The 13,913-nt window shown below is 37.8% G+C and overlaps 1 non-coding gene across 1 annotated transcript; it reads left to right on the forward strand.

Annotated features, from left to right (window-relative positions):
• The first annotated feature begins 11,285 nt into the window (after positions 1 to 11,285).
• LOC112739641 (small nucleolar RNA R71) lies at positions 11,286 to 11,392 on the forward strand. The gene has a single exon (XR_003170571.1). It is a non-coding gene; the product is annotated as a small nucleolar RNA R71 (small nucleolar RNA).
• Positions 11,393 to 13,913: the final 2,521 nt, after the last annotated feature.

Consider the following 13,913-nt stretch of genomic DNA (forward strand, 5'->3'; position numbering starts at 1 on the left):
ATGGAAAATCACACCAAACTTAGAGGTTTGCTTGTCCTCAAGCAAAAGCACAGAAAGAAGATGAGTAGATGGAGAGAATGATTTGAATGATGGAGGAGGGGTGATGGCTGAATGTATAAATAGAGGGGAGGGAGGGTATGGTTTCGAAAATTTAAAAAGAAAAAGATATGATTGAAAGATATGATTGATAAGAGATAAACATGATATGCAAAAGAGAAGATTGTTTTTAAAATTTAAGAGATATGAAAAAGATATGAGGAAGTTAAATCTGAATTTTTGTTTATGTATCTAAGAAATAAAAGATAATATGAATGTATTGAAAAGATTTGAAAAGAAATTGGGAAGTTAAATGAGTTTTTGAAAAAGATTTGAAAAGAATTTGAAGGAGAATTAAAAGGAGCTTATAAGATTATGAATTTTTGTTAATGGAAGTTAGAAATTGAATGTTTGTAATGTTTAGATGCAGAAAATTTTGAATTAAAACAAGAAAATTCGAAAAAATTTGGATTGAAAATGAAATTACCTCTCCCCTATCTGTTCTGGCATTAAACGCCCAGAATGATATCCATTCTGGCATTTAACGCCCATCTGGTAGCCATTTTGGGCATTTAACGCCCAGCGTTTAAACGCCAGAAATCCTTCTTCACTGGGCATTTTTCTGAACGCCCAGAATGCTGCCAATTCTGGCGTTAAACACCCAGAATGCTGCCTATTCTGGCGTTTAACACCCAGAATGATACCTTTACTGGCGTTAAACGCCCAGAATGGTAGCCATTCTGGCGTTTAATGCCCAGATTGCCTCTTTACTGGCGTTTTGATGCCGGTGAGCTCCTTTCCTCTGTGATTTCTCTGTTTTATGGCTTGAACCTCCATTTTCCTGACTTTTTCACTGAAAATATATTAATTAACAAGGAAAACAAAATTAAAAAGACTTATCTAATTGTTACAAACATCTCATTATTGATAATGGCCGGGTTGCCTCCCAGCAAGTCTTCTTTACTGTCTTTAGCTGGACTTTACTGAGCTTTTAACTTAGTCTCAGCTTTGAGCATTCTTGCTCAACATTGTAATCACATATGGGCCCCTCCACCGAGATTTCAATTTCCCAGGAAACAATCTGAGCCTAAAGTTAAACAGCAGGACCTTCTGTCCTGTCTCAAAGACTCTAGATGACAGCCTTTTGTCAATAGTGGTGGGAGAAATAGGTTTGGCAATAGCAAACCTTTTCCATCATCTTCTCAGCAACAGACAGAGAATTCTAAGCAGAGCCACTCTAACTTAGCAACTGTAGTCTCTGATCTATCTAAGACCACTCTCAGTTTTAAGATTGAAGCAAGGTCCTCCATTAGAAATTTGGAGGCACAAGTGGGTCAGCTGAGTAAAAGAGTTACTGAACTCCCTCTTAGTACTCTCCCAAGCAATACAGAAGAAAATCCAAAAAGAGAGTGCAAGGCCATAAATATACCTAACATGGTCGAACCTAGAGAGGAGGAAAAGGTAGTGATTTCCAGTGAGGAAGACCTCAATGGACGTCCACTGGCCACTCAGGAGTTTCCTAATGAGAAACCAAAGGAATTTGAGGCTCATATAAAGACCATAGAGATTCCACTGAACTTACTGTTGCCATTCATGAGCTCTGATGATTATTCTTCCTTTGAAGAGGATGAAGATATTATTGAAGAGTAAGTTGCTCAATATCTAGGAGCAATCATGAAGCTGAATGCCAAGCTATTTGGTAATGAGACTTGGGAGGATGAACCTCCATTGCTCATCAATGAACTAAATGATCTGGTTCAACTGAAATTACCTCAGAAGAAACAAGATCCTGGAAAGTTCTTAATACCTTGTACCATAGGTATCATGACCTTTGAGAAGGCTCTGTGTGACCTGGGATCAAGTATAAACCTCATGTCCCTCTCTGTAATGGAGAAACTAGGGATCTTTGAGGTGCAAGCTGCAAAAATCTCACAAAAGATGGCAGACAATTCAAGGAAATAGGCTTATGGACTTGTAGAGGATGTCTTGGTGAAGGTTGAAGGCCTGTACATCCCTGCTGATTTCATAATCCTAGACACTGGGAAGGAAGATGATGAATCCATTATCTTAGGAAGACCCTTCCTAGCCACAGTAAGAGCTGTGATTGATGTGGACAGAAGAGAGCTAGTCCTTCAGTTGAATGAGGACTACCTTGTGTTTAAGGATCAAGGATCTTCTTCTGTAACCATAGAGAGGAAGCATGAAAAGCTTCTCTCAATACAGAGTCAAACAGAGCCCCCACACTCAACTTCTAAGTTTGGTGTTGGGAGGCCACCACTAAGCTCTGAATCTCTGTGAGGCTCTCTAAGAGCTCACTGTCAAGCTATTGACATTAAAGAAGTGCTTGTTGGGAGGAAACCCAATGTTATTTAATTATATTTATTTATTTTCCATTGCTATTTTATGTTTTCTTTAGGTTGATGATCATGTAAAGTCACAAAAACAACAAAAAAATCAAAAATAGAATGAAAAACAGCATCAAAAATAGCACACCCTGGAGGACAGGCTTACTGGCGTTTAAACGCCAGTAAGGATAGCAGAATGGGCGTTTAACGCCCAGCCTGGCAGCATTCTGGGCATTAAACGCCAGAATGGGCAGCACTCCAGGCGTTTAATGCCAGAAAGGGCTGTCTGGCACTGGCTGGCGTTAAACGCCAGAAATGGGCATCTGGCTGGCGTTTAACGCCAGAAATGGGCAGCAGACTGGCGTTTAATGCTAGGAAAGGTAGCAGAGCTGGCGTTAAATGCCAGATTTGGCACAGAATGGGCGTTTGAATGCCAGAATGGTGCAGGGACTCAAATTCCTTGACACCTCAGGATCTGTGGACCCCACAGGAACCCCACCTACCTCCCCATTCAAATTCAAACCATTTCCCTCCCAAACCCACCCACACATAGCCGAATACCCTCTTTCCCTCGCACTATAAATACCCCTCCTTACCACCTTCATTTCCACACATCATACACACTCAACCCACCTTGGCCGAACCTACACCCCCTCCATCTCCTCCATTTCTTCTTCTACTCTTTTCTTTCTTCTTTTGCTCGAGGACGAGCAAATCTTCTAAGTTTGGTGTGGGAAAAGCTAAAGCTTTTTGTTTTTCCATAACCACTAATGGCACCTAAGGCCAGAGAAAACTCTAGAAAGAGGAAAGGAAAGACAATTGCTTCCACCACCGAGTCATGGAAGATGGAGAGATTCATCTCAAAGGTCCCCTTCAAGCTCAAAAAGAGTGAATATCCAGAGATCTGACATGAAGCTCGAAGAAGAGGTTGGAAAATCCTCACCAACCCCATTCAACAAGTCGGGATCTTAATGGTTCAAGAGTTCTATGCTAATGCATGGATCACTTGAAAGCATGACCAAAGTGTGAACCCGAACCCAAAGAATTGGCTCACAATGGTTCAGGAGAAATACTTGGATTTCAGTCCGGAAAATGTGAGGTTAGAATTCAACTTGCCAATGATGCAAGGAGATCCTCACCCTTTCACTAGAAGGGTCAACTTTGATCAAAGGTTGGACCAAGTCCTTAGGGAAATTTGTGTGGAAGGTCCTCAATGGAAGAGAGATTCAAGAGGCAAGCCGGTTCAACTAAGAAGGCTTGACCTCAAACCCGTGGCTAGGGGATGGTTGGAGTTTATCCAATGCTCTATAATTCTTACTAGCAACCGGTCTGATGTTACTGTAGACCGGGCTATCATGATCCATAGTATCATGAATGGAGAGGAAGTAAAAGTTCATGAGATCATTTCCCTTGAACTCTATAAGGTGGCGGATAAGCCCTCCACTTTGGCAAGGTTAGCCTTCCCTCATCTCATCTGTCACCTATGCAATTCAGCTGGAATTGTCATAGAGGAAGACATCCTCATTGAAGAGGACAAGCCCATGACTAAGAAAAGGATGGAGCAAACAAGAGATCCCACTCATGGACCTCAAAAAGAGCATAAGGAAGTTCCTCATCATGAAATTCTTGAGATGCCTCAAGGGATGCACCTTCCTTCACAAAACTATTGGGAGCAAATTAACACTTCCTTAGGAGAACTGAGTTCCAACATGGGACAACTAAGGATGGAGCACCAAGAGCATTCCATCATCCTCCATGAAATTAGAGAAGACCAAAGAGCCATGAGGAAGGAGCAAACAAAGGCAAGGAAGAGACATTGAGGAGCTAAAGCACTCCATAAGATCTTCAAGAGGAAGAACTAGCCGCCATCACTAAGGTGGACCCGTTCTTTAATTTCCTTGTTCCTTATTTTTCTGTTTTTCGTTTCCTATGCCTCATGTTTTATCTATGTTTGTGTCTTTATTACATGATCATTAGTGTCTAGTGTTTATGCCTTAAATCTATGAATATCCTATGAATCCATCACCTCTCTTAAATGAAAAAATGTTTTAATTACGAAAGAACAAGAAGTGCATGGTTTCGAATTTTATCTTGAAATTAGTTTAATTATTTGGATGTGGTGGCAATGCTTTTTGTTTTCTGAATGAATGCTTGAACAGTGCAGATTTTTGAATTTGTTGTTTATGAATGTTAAAATTATTGGCTCTTGAAAGAATAATGAAAAAGGAGAAATGTTATTGATAATCTGAAAAATCAAAAAATTGATTCTTGAAGCAAAAAAAAGCAGTGCATAGACAAAGCTTGCGAAAAAAATAAAAAAAAATAAATTATTCTATGTTCTTCAGAATTTTTAAGAATGAATTCTAGAGTTTCAGATGATATGTGAAGCCTGGATGCTGCTAAGCCATATCTAATCTTTTGGATTGAGGTTTCCACTTATCTCTAGAAGAGCTTCTTTGGATTTCTCATCAATTTAGCTGTTGTATGTAATGCTCCGCTGAAGCTTGGCTGGCCATCTGGCCATGTCTAATCTTTTGGACCGAAGCTTTCACATAAAGCTTGGCTAGCTATTAAGCCATGTCTAAAATTTTGGACCGAAGCTTTAGACTAACATTACATGATTCCTGGAATTCTTATTAAAGATTTTGGATTCCTTTATTTTCTTTTTCAAAAATAATTTTCGAAAAATCCAAAAAAATTAATAAAATCATAAAAACCAAAAATATTTTGTGTTTCTTGTTTGAGTCTTGTGTCAAGTTTTAAGTTTGGTGTCAATTGCATCTTTTTAATTGCCTATTCAGACAGACCATCATAGAATATACATAGGATGCTCCATTCTGAAAGCATGTCAGAAGGACACCTTCTGATCAATTGCTTGTATCTTTCCCAAGCTTCATAGAGGGATTCACTTTCCTTCTGTCTGAAGGTTTGGACTTCCACTCTAAGCTTGCTCAACTTTTGAGGTGAAAAGAATTTGGCCAAGAAAGCATTGACCAACTTTTTCCAAGAGTTCAGGCTTTCTTTAGGTTATGAGTCCAACCATGTCCTAGCTCTGTCTCTTACAGTAAAAGGGAAAAGTATAAGTTTGTAGACCTCAGGATTAACCCCATTGGTCTTAACAGTGTCACAGATTTGCAAGAATTTAGCTAAGAAACTGATGAGGATCTTCCAATGGAAGTCCATGAAACTTGCAATTCTGCTGCATTAGAGAAACTAATTGAGGCTTAAGCTCAAAGTTGTTTGCTCCAATTGCAGGAATTGAGATGCTTTTCCATAGAAGTCAGAAGTTGGTGCAGCAAAGTCACCAAGCAAGCTATGGTCATCCTTGTAAATCTCAGTCAGGCGAATTTAGATGGTTATGAGTATTGATAATTAAAAGATAAATAAAACATAAAATAAAATAAAGTTACTTATGTAATTCATTGATGGGAATTTCAGATAAGCGTACGGAGATGCTTTGTTGCTTCTGAACCTCTGCTTTCATATTGCCTTCTTCCAACCATTCGTGCTCCCTTCCATGGCAAGCTGTAGGATCCTCTCAGTGAAAATGGTCCTCTACGGTTTCTGCACGGCTAATCAACTGTCGGATTTCTCGTCTCGGATGAAAAATACCAGGTACAGCTACCGCATGGCTAATCATCTATCGGTTCCCACTAGCATCAGAATAGGATCCATTGATCCTTTTGCACACTGTCACTTGCGCCCAACATTCGCAGGTTTGAAGCTCGTCACAGTCATCCCTACCCAGATCCTACTCGGAATACCACAGACAATGTTTAGACTTTCCATATCCCAGGAATGCTGCCAATGATTCTAGCCTATACCACGAAGATACTAATCTCATGGACTCGGTTCGTGTATTAGATATCCAAGAGAATATACTCCGGCTATCGTCCAATGACTACGTTGAACATCATGTAGACCGCTTTGTGGTTGTCAGGCACGCGGATCTTGGCTAAGCGAGTAACGAAGATTGGGTGATTCTCACGGGTCACCCCTTCATTCTGACTTAACTGAATTAAGTATGAGAGTATATCTTGGAGAAGAAGTAGGCATGAATTGAAGGAAAAACAATAGTACTTGTATTAATTCATTAAGAACAGCAGAGCTCCACACCTTAATTTATGGGGTGTAGAAACTCCACCGTAGAAAATACACAAGTGAAAAGAGGTCTAGGCATGGCCGTGAGGCCAGCCTCCAAACGTGAAAAGATGATAAAAAGTTACATATGATTCCAAAGATGGTCAAAAAGACGTTAAATAAATTTCTAAAAATAGTTTTTATACTAAACTAGTAGCTAGGGTTTACAGAAAATGAGTAACTAAGTGCAGATAGTGCAGAAATCTACTTTCGGGGCCCACTTGGTGTATGCTTGGGCTGAGCATTGAAGCTTTTCGTGCATAGGCTGTTCCTGGAGTTAAACGCCAGCTTTGGTGCCAGTTCAGGCGTTTAACTCCAATTCTGGTGCCAGTTTGGGCGTTTTACGCCAGAAAGTTTTTGGCTGGTTTTGGACGCCAGTTTGGACCATTAAATCTCGGGCAAAGTATGGACTATTATATATTGCTAGAAATCCCAAAATGTCTAATTTCCAACGCAATTGAGATTGGGCCAATTGGGTTTTTTTAGATCCAGAAAATCCACTTCGAGTGCAGGAGGTTCAGAATCCAACAGCATCTGCAGTCCTTTTTCAGCCTCTGAATAAAATTTTTGCTCAGGTCCCTCAATTTCAGCCAGAAAATACTTGAAATCATAGAAAAACACACAAACTCATAGTAAAGTCCAGAAATGTAATTTTTGAATAAAAACTAATAAAAATAAAATAAAAAGTAACTAAAACATACTAAAAACTATGTAAAAACAATGCTAAAAAGGGTATAAATTATCCGCTCATCACAGCACCAAACTTAAATTGTTGCTTGTCCCCAAGCAACTAAAAACAAAATAGGATAAAAAGAAGAGAATATACAATGAATTCCAAATATCAATGAAGCTCATTTCCAATTAGATGAGCGGGGCTAGTAGCCTTTTTCCTTCTGAACAGTTTTGGCATCTCACTTTATCCTTTGAAGTTCAGAATGATTGGCATCCATAGGAACTTAGAATTCAGATAGTGTTATTGATTCTCTTAGTTCAGTATGTTGATTCTTGAACACAGCTACTTTATGAGTCTTAGCTGTGACCCTAAGCATTTTGTTTTCCAGTATTACCACCGGATACATAAATGCCACTGACACATAACTGGGTGAACCTTTTCAGATTGTGACTCAGCTTTGCTAGAGTCCCCAGTTAGAGGTGCCCAGAGCTCTTAAGCACACTCTTTTTGCTTTGGATCACGACTTTAACCGCTCAGTCTCAAGCTTTTCACTTGACACCTTCACGCTACAAGCACATGGTTAGGGACAGCTTGATTTAGCCGCTTAGGCTAGGATTTTATTCCTTTAGGCCCTCCTATCCATTAATGCTCAAAGCCTTGGATCCTTTTTACCCTTGCCTTTTGGTTTAAAGGACTATTGGCTTTTTCTGCTTGCTTTTTCTTTCTCTTTCTCTTTTTTTTTTCTTTATTTTTTTTGCCATTTTTTTCTTTCTTTTTTTTTCTACAAGCTTTGTGTTCACTATTTTTTCTTACTTCAAGAATCAATTTTATGATTTTTCAGATTATCAATAACATTTCTCCTTTTTCATTATTCTTTCAAGAGCCAACAATTTTAACATTCATAAACAACAAATTCAAAAATATGCATTGTTCAAGCATTCATTCAGAAAACAAAAAGCATTGCCACCACATCAAAATAATTAGATTATTTTCAAGATAGAATTCGAAATCATGTACTTCTTGTTCTTTTGCAATTAAAAACATTTTTCATTTAAGAAAGGTGAAGGATTCATAGTACATTCATAGCTTTAAGACATAGACACTAGACACTAATGATCATGTAATAAAGACACAAACATAGACAAAACATAAAGCATAGAATTTGAAAAAAACAGAAAAATAAGAACAAGAAAATTAAAGAATGGGTCCACCTTAGTGATGGCGGCTAGTTCTTCCTCTTGAAGATCTTATGGAGTGCTTGAGCCCCTCTATGTCTCTTCCTTGCCTTTCTTGCTCCTCTCTCATGGCCTTTTTGTCCTCTCTGATTTTATGGAGGATAATGGAGTGCTCTTGTTGAGGTCCATGAGTGGGCTCTCTTGTTTGCTCCATCCTCTTTCTAGTGATGGGATTTTGAGATGAATTTTTCCATCTCTCATGACTCGGAGTTGGAAGCAACTACCTTCCCTTTCCTCTTTCTAGAGGTTTCTCCGGTCTTTGGTGCCATTAGTGGTTATGAAAAAATAGAAAAGCAGAGCTTTTTCCACACCAAACTTAAAAGGTTTGCTCATCCTCGAGCAAAAGAAGAAAGAAAGGAGGAGAAGAAGAAGAAATGGAGGAGATGGAGGGTAGTGTTGGTTTCGGCCAAGGGGGGTAGTAGTGCATATGATGTGTGAAATTGAAGTTAGTGAGGAGGGGTATTTATAGGGTAAGAGAGAGAGGGGATTCGGTCATGAAGGGGTGGGTTAGGGAAGGAAATGGTTTGAATTTGAATGGTGAGGTAGGTAGGGTTTATGATGGATGGATGTGAGTGGTGAAGAGAATATGGGAAAGAGTGTAATGGAAAGGTGTGAAGAGGAGAGAAGAAGAGGTGAGGTAGGTGGGGATCCTGTGGGGTCCACAGATCCTGAGGTGTCAAGGAATTCTGCTCCCTACATCATTCTGGTGTTCAAATGCCCACTGTGTGCCAATCCTGGAGTTTAACGCCAGCTCTGCTACCTTTTCTGGCATTAAACGCCAGTCTGCTGCCCCTTTCTGGCATTTAACGCCAGCTAGACGCCAGACACCCCTTTATGGCGTTAAACGCAAGTCTGTCTGCCATTTCTAGCGTTTAACGCCAGCCAGATGCCAGACACCCTTTTCTGGCGTTAAACACCCAGGATGCTGCCCATTCTGGTATTTAACGCCCAGAATACTGCCAGGCTGGGCATTAAACGCCCATTCTGCTATCCTTACTGGCGTTTAAATGCCAGTAAGCCTGTCCTCCAGGGTGTGCTATTTTTGATGCTGTTTTTCATTTTGCTTTAATTCTGCAGTTGTTTTTATGACTTCACATGATTATCAACCTAAAGAAAACATAAAATAATAATGGAAAATAAATAAATATAATTAAATAACATTGGGTTGCCTCCCAACAAGAGCTTCTTTAATGTCAATAGCTTGACGGTGAGCTCTTAGAGAGCTTCACAGAGACTCAGAGCTTGATGACGGCCTCCCAACACCAAACTTAGAAGTTGAGTGTGGGGCTCTGTTTGACTCTGTATTGAGAGAAGCTTTTCATGCTTCCTCTCCCTGGTTACAGAAGAAGATCCTTGAGCCTTAAACACAAGGTAGTCCTCATTCAATTGAAGGACTAACTCTCCTCTGTCCACATCAATCACAGCTCTTGCTGTGGCTAGGAAGGGTCTTCCAAGGATAATGGATTCATATTCTTCCTTTCCAGTGTCTAAGATTATGAAATCAGCAGGGATGTAAAAGCTTTCAACCTTCACTAAGACATCATCTACAAGTCTATAAGTCTGTTTTCTTGAATTGTCTGCCATCTCTAGTGAGATTCTTACAGCTTGTACCTCAAAGATCCCTAGTTTCTCCATTACAGAGAGTGGCATGAGATTTATTCCTGATCCCAAGTCACATAGAGCCTTCTTAAAGGTCATGGTGCCTATGGTGCAAGGTATTAGGAACTTTCCGGGATCCGGTTTCTTCTGAGGTAACTTTAGTTGCCCCAAAGCATTCAGTTCATTGATGAGCAATAGAGGTTCATCCTCCCAAGTCTCATTACCAAATAACTTGCCATTCAGCTTCATGATTGCTCCTAGATACTGAGCAACTTGCTCTTCAATAATATCTTCATCCTCTTCAGAGGAAGAATACTCATCAGAGCTCATGAATGGCAACAGTAAGTTCAGTGGAATCTCTATGGTCTCTATATGAGCCTCAGATTCCTTTGGTTCCTCATTAGGGAACTCCTTAGTGGTCAGTGGACGTCCATTGAGGTCTTCCTCACTGGAAATCACTGCCTTTTCCTCCTCTATGGGTTCGGCCATTTTGGTTATAGTTATGGCCTTGCACTCTCTCTTTGGATTCTCTTCTGTATTGCTTGGGAGAGTACTAGGAGGGATTTCAGTAACTCTTTTACTCATTGACCTACTTGTGCCTTCAAATTTCTTATGGAGGACCTTGTTTCAGTCATGAAACTGAGAGTGGTCTTAGATAGATCAGAGACTATGGTTGCTAAGTCAGAAGGGCTCTGCTTAGAATTCTCTGTCTGTTCCTCAGAAGATGATGGAAAAGGTTTTCTATTGCCAAACCTATTTCTCCCACCATTATTATTTTTGAAGCCTTGATTAGGCTTATGTTGATCCTTCCATGAGAAATTTGGATGATTCCTCCATGAAGGATTATAGGTTTTTCCATAAGATTCTCCCATGTAATTCACCTCTTCCATTGCAGGATTCTCAGGGTCATAAGCTTCTCCTTTAAGGGAGGCTTCTTTAGTACTGCCTGATGCAGCTTGCATTTCAGTTAGACTCTGAGAAATAATATTGGCTTACTGAGTTAATATTTTGTTCTGAGCCAATATGGCATTCAAAGTATCAATCTCAAGAACTTCTTTCTTCTGAGTTGTCCCATTATTCATAGGATTTCTTTCAGAAGTGTACATGAACTGGTTATTTGTAACCATCTCAATGAGTTCCTGGGCTTCTGCAGGAATTTTCTTCAGATGAAGAGATCCACCAGCAGAGTGATCCAATGACATCTTGGACAATTCAGACAGACCATCATAGAATATACATAGGATGCTCCATTCTGAAAGCCTGTCAGAAGGACACCTTCTGATCAATTGCTTGTATCTTTCCAAAGCTTCATAGAGGGATTCACCTTCCTTCTGTCTGAAGGTTTGGACTTCCACTCTAAGCTTGCTCAACTTTTGAGGTGGAAAGAATTTGGCCAAGAAAGTATTGACCAACTTTTTCCAAGAGTTCAGGCTTTCTTTAGGTTGTGAGTCCAACCATGTCTTAGCTCTGTCTCTTACAGCAAAAGGGAAAAGCATAAGTCTGTAGACCTTAGGATTAACCCCATTGGTCTTAACAGTGTCACAGATTTGCAAGAATTCAGCTAAGAACTGATGAGGATCTTCCAATGGAAGTCCATGAAAGTTGCAATTCTGCTGCATTAGAGAAACTAATTGAGGCTTAGGCTCAAAGTTGTTTGCTCCAATTGCAAGAATTGAGATGCTTCTTCCATAGAAGTCAGAAGTTGGTGCAGTAAAGTCACCAAGCACCTTCCTTGAATATCCACCATTGTTATTGTTTTCGGCTGCCATAATTACTTCTTTTTCGAAAATTTCTGTTAGGTCCTCCCCAGAGTGTTGTGCTTTAGCTTCTCTTAGCTTCCTCTTTAGAGTCCTTTCATGTTCAGGATCAGCTTCAACAAGAATGTTCTTATCCTTGTTCCTGCTCATATGAAAAAGAAGAGAACAAAAAAGAAGAAGAATCCTCTATGTCACAGTATAGAGATTCTTTTATGTGAGTAGAAGAATAGAAGAGTAGAATGAAGAAGGGAGAAGAGGAAGAATTCGAACACAGAGAGGGGGAAAGAGTTCGAATTATAAATAGAAGAGAAGTGTTAGTAAATAAATAAAATAAATAGAAAGAGATGAGAGAGTGTGTGTATTCGCATTTTAATTTAGAAGAAAAGAAAAATATTTTTTTATTTTAATTATTAGTTAGAATTCGAAAATTAAAAAGAGAAATAAAATAAAATTAGAATTTAAAACAATTAGTTAATTAAAAAGAATTTTGAAAAAGGGGTTAGTAATTTTCAAAAATTAGAGAGAGAGAGAAAAGTAGTTAGGTAGTTTTGAAAAAGATAAGAAATAGAAAACTTTTAAAATCATACAAAAAGTCAAGTAGTTAATTGAAAAAGATTTGAAAATTAATTTTGAAAAGATAAGAAGTTAGGAAAAGATTTGAAATTAAGTTTTGAAAAAGATATGATTGAAATTTATTTTGAAAAAGATTTGAAAAGGAAATTAAAAAGATTTGATTTTTAGAATTAAAGTTGATTACTTGACTAACAAGAAACTAAAAGATATGATTCTAGAATTTAAAGATTGATCCTTTCTTAATAGGCAAGTAACAACTTGAAAATTTTTTAATCTAAACATTAATTGTTAGCATTAATTTTGAAAATCATGAAATAAAATTAAGAAAAAGATTTTGAAAAAAATTTTAAGAAGATTTTCGAAAAACATGAAGGAAAAAAATGAAAAAGATTTGATTTTTGAAAAAGATTTGAAAAAGATAGAATTTTTAATTTAAAATTTTGACTTGATTAACAAGAAACAACTAAATTTTAAAAGTTTTGACTAAATCAATAGAAAATTATGAGCAAAATAAGGGAAAGATATTATTTTTTATTTCTAAATTTTTAATGAGGAGAGAGAAAAACACTCAATGACACAAAACATAAAAATTTAAGATCAAAACTAATAATGCATGCAAGAACACTTTGAATGTCAAGATGAACACCAAGAACACTTTGAAGATCATGATAAACATCAAGAACATATTTTTGAAAACTTTTAAGAAAAGAAAGACATACAAGACACCAAACTTAAAAATTTTTAAATTTTAGACACTAATAATTCAAGAATGCATATGAAAAACAAGAAAAGACACAAAACAAGAAAATTTAAAGATCAAACAAGGAAAATTATCAAGAACAACTTGAATATCAATGAAGAACACAATGCATATATTTTCGAAAATTAAAGAAAAATTAAAACATGCAATTGACACCAAACTTAAAACTTGGCACTAAACTCAAACAAGAAACATAAAATATTTTTGGTTTTTATGATTTTATTATTTTTTTTGTAATTTTTCGAAAATTAATTTGGAAAAAGAAAAATAAGAATTTCAAAATTTTTAATAAGAATTCCAGGAATCATGCAATGTTAGTCTAAAGTTTCGGTCCAAAAGAATTAGACATGGCCAAATGGCCAGCCAACCTTTAGCAGAGCATTACATACAACAGCCAAATTGATGGGAACCAAAAGGCTCCTGCAAAGATAAGTGGAAACTTCGGTCCAAAAGATTAGACATGGCTTAACAGCCAGCCAGGTTTCAACATATCTTATGAAACTCTAGAATTCATTCTTAAAAATTCTGAAGAAAACAATTTTTTTTTGAATTTTTCGAAAACTATATATATTTTTTTGAATTTTTCAAAAATAAAAATAAAAAGCTTAAACATAAAATAAAATTACCCAATCTAAGAAACAAGATGAACCGTTAGTTGTCCAAACTCGAACAATTCCCGGCAACGGCGCCAAAAACTTGGTGTGGAAAATCGTGATTCACACTTTTCACAACTTCGCACAACTAACCAGCAAGTGCACTGGGTCGTCCAAGTAATAAACCTTACGTGAGTAAGGG

This window comes from Arachis hypogaea, chromosome 13, assembly GCF_003086295.3.
Source record: "Arachis hypogaea cultivar Tifrunner chromosome 13, arahy.Tifrunner.gnm2.J5K5, whole genome shotgun sequence".
Lineage (NCBI taxonomy): Eukaryota > Viridiplantae > Streptophyta > Magnoliopsida > Fabales > Fabaceae > Arachis > Arachis hypogaea.